We start from the raw sequence: 3,536 nt of genomic DNA, 5'->3' as shown, positions 1-3,536 counted from the left end.
TGTGAGAACAAAAAGATGAACATAACAAGTGAAGTCTCTGCTCGTTTTCATCTTGCACCATAAATGTATGATAAAACACAGAGTAATAAAGGTGCATGTGATGTGAAGCCCTCAGTGAATACATACATGCAGATTTTATTCAGTGTAAAAATTCAAAGTTGTCATGGTGCATGCAGGATTTTATTGAATAAGGTCTAGGGAGTCCTGTGCATGATGGTTGAAGATTTCAACCAGGTCTAGGGCTATGAATGAATTGTCTAAAGAGTTCAAATGTGAATGCTTGGAAGTAACACAGAAAACATTCCACACCAAACTGAAAGAGAGAGAGAGAGGAAAGAGAAGGGGGGGGAGGTGAAATGGACAGAGAATAGATTTTTTCATTTACTCTTCAAATACACAAAAACCAGTTGGTATTTATCCTAAAATTTCCAGCTCAATCCACAAAAAAATAAATACTGTGGAATCTTAAATAGTTGCTCTCACACAATAGACAGAGTAATAATTACCAGAAACTGGGGACCTAAAATGTTGGATAGGTGGAGAGAAGTTGAAGACTTGATGCAGTTGCAGTTGGTGAGAAGCATGAATTTGGATGTGGTTTTGCACAGTAGTGTGATTAGAACTATTTCATATTAGGGATTTAAAAATAATTAGAAGAGATGATATGAATAATTCTCATCAAATCAGAAACATCTGAAGTAGTGGACATGCTAATTCACATAATTTAACAATTAATGCTTACAACTATTAAAACATCACATTGTAACCTATAAATATGTACAATTATTATCTGTGAGTGTTCTAGTCAGGGTTTTGGCAAGAGAATGCATTTACTACAGGACACATAGTTTATAGGATTATTTTACAATAATTATCCAAAAAGTCAAATGCAAAGGTATGCAAGAGATTGACTGCACACTAGGCACCCCCCAAAAACAGCCAAGGACCTGGATCACAGCAATGTCCCAAGCAAATCCAGCTAAAGGCTTAGAGTCCAAGGCAATGTCCTCCATGAGTCCAGCCAGTGGCCTAGAGCACATGGCAATGTCTCATGCTTGTTCATATTGAGGATCTGCATCTGAAAGGCTCAAAGGCCAGTGGTGGAAGCCAGAAAACCTATGTCAATGAGGTAAAGGATTTGTGCCACCAAGCTGAAGTATCCACACTGGAGCCAGGAAGTGATGCTCATGTTGAAGATCAGAGCTCCTCTGACAAAAACAGCAGCGATTCCCAGTGACAGTGAGGCCCCAGCTTCTCCTCCAATGAGAACAACCTAGTTCGCACCAGGAAAACCATCCTCAGAAAGCTTCTCCTAGAAAATCAGTAGGCCAAGATCTGCTCCAGTTCTCTTTTTATGGCTATTGACAACAATCCTCAGGTGGATCTTCCATGCTCAGGCCATACTGATTCAGTTCAGTTGGGCATTACAAGTTGACCATTAATCCACTACAGTGAGTAAAGGTTCAAAAATCCCAATTACTCAAATCCATATTGAATGGTGCAGGACAAATTTCTAAAGTTTCATATGAAAATAAGCAAATTGTATTTTTCTTTTTAGACTTCTTTTTGAAACTTGGTTTCTTCTTTTTTAGCTTTTCCCCTGTTTGAATATTAAATCCATAAATATCTTCACAACAAAAAAATATCACTTTTGCCCTATGGAAAACTTTTGTTCTTTTCTGTTTTTCTTATTTCTCTAACAGAAATAATTGGAGTTGGAAAGTATCCAGAAACAAAGAAGCTTTTACTTTCTTAGAAGCCATTCTTTCAGATCCATTCAGTTTAGCACTCTCTATGTTTATTGTTCAGAGCTTTGACATTTCTTTAAATAAAGGCTAGAAAATGGTAGTGTGAAAATAGAAGCCCCGGGTTTTATGTGTATTAGAGATTTACAAACACTCATAATTGTACAAACTGGGTTTCTAGGTACAATTCATACATACATTGAAGAAAATATTTTCATGTTAACATATTGCCTGTCAACCATTTCATTTAAAAAGTGTGATAGATGTGAGAAGAACAACATGTTAACGGGAGATTGATTTCCAGTACCCTCCCCCCAAAATTGGTGTTTTAACTGTTCAGTCTGAATGATGGTGTTTCTCTCAGGTTTGTATTCTGTAATTGTGTCACAGTATTTCGCTCTTTTCCAGTTAGTCACACCAACTATAATGGAATAGGAAAATGAAACACAAATTTACAAAATCTTTCTTCTGGGAATTTCAGAGAACTCCACTTTACAACCCTTCCTCTTTGGATTATTCCTGTTTATGTACCTGGTCACTGTGCTTGGGAATTTGGTCATCATTTTAGTCACAATCTCAGACTCCCACCTGCATACATCCATGTACTTCTTCCTCTCCAACCTGTCTTTTGCAGATGTCAGCTTCATCTGTACCAGCATCCAAATGATGCTGGTGAATATCCAGATCCATAACAAGGTCATAACTTATGAAGGCTGTATCATCCAAGTATACTTCTTCACACTCTTTGGTGTTTTGGATAGCTTGCTTTTGACAGTGATGACCTATGACCACTTTGTGGCCATCTGTAACCCTCTGCATTCCTCTGCATTACTTGGTCATCATGAACCTCATGTTCTGTGGATTGCCAGTGCTGGTGTCCTGGGTCAGAGCTGCCTTGTATTCCTTGTTAGAAAGCTTAATGACATTGAGGCTGTCATTCTGCACAGACTTAGAAATTCCACATTTTTTTATGTGAGTTTAATCAATTGATCTTACTCGCATGTTCTAATACGTTTGCTAATAATGTAGTGATGTATTCTGCATCTGTGCTTTTGGTTGCCAGTCTCTTTGTTGGAATTCTTTACTCTTATGCTAAAATAGTTTCTGCTGTTCATGCAATCTCATCAGCTTATGGGAGGCATACTGTATTTTCCAGCTGTACATCTCACCTCTCTGTTGTTTCCTTATTCTATTTTACTATCCTGGGTGTTTACTTTAATTCTTTTGTTAGTGAAAACTCACAGTCGACTGCAAAAGCCTCAGTGATATATAGTGTAGTCACACCCATGCTGAACCCCTTCATTTACAGTATGAGGAATAAGGATATAATGGGAGCTCTGAGAAGACTCTTCAGAGGGAAGTTATGAAAAAAGTTGTTTATAGGTGGTGCATGCTTTCATGGTACTCTAAGACTCAGAACTGAACACTGCTATTCCTAATTCTAATAGTGAAGTAGAATTTGCTGTTGCAATTTATTCCCAGAAGTTGTTACTTCTTGTATTTCAGCTGCTGGATGGAATTTAAATAAGCTCATTCATTCGATTTGTACTTTCTCTGATATCCAATATTTTATGTGTCTACTTTTTGGCCAATGTTCTTTCTAACTAAGCACCAGAAACAATTTGGATATTTTCATTAGTCTCACAGAGTGATGTGTTGAACTACTCCTGTTGACTAACACGAGGGAATCGAAGTCATTATATTGTATTCAATTAAAAGAAATTCTGGGACATCAACTTTTGAATTTTTTTCTCCCTTATTCCTTTCACAATTGTTAACTTTAGTGTTCTT

The 3,536-nt window shown here is 37.2% G+C and overlaps 1 pseudogene; it reads left to right on the top strand.

The window, feature by feature from the left end:
• Nucleotides 1–2,171: 2,171 nt before the first annotated feature.
• Nucleotides 2,172–3,112, top strand: LOC101709651 (olfactory receptor 7A40-like; annotated as a pseudogene).
• Nucleotides 3,113–3,536: the final 424 nt, after the last annotated feature.

This window comes from Heterocephalus glaber, unplaced genomic scaffold (genome assembly GCF_053883595.1).
Source record: "Heterocephalus glaber isolate CG9 unplaced genomic scaffold, H.glaber_assembly_v1.0 deba00001831, whole genome shotgun sequence".
In the NCBI taxonomy this organism is placed as follows: domain Eukaryota; kingdom Metazoa; phylum Chordata; class Mammalia; order Rodentia; family Bathyergidae; genus Heterocephalus; species Heterocephalus glaber.
Note: the sequence above shows the minus strand (reverse complement) of the source record. Positions and strands in the feature narration are given on the sequence as shown.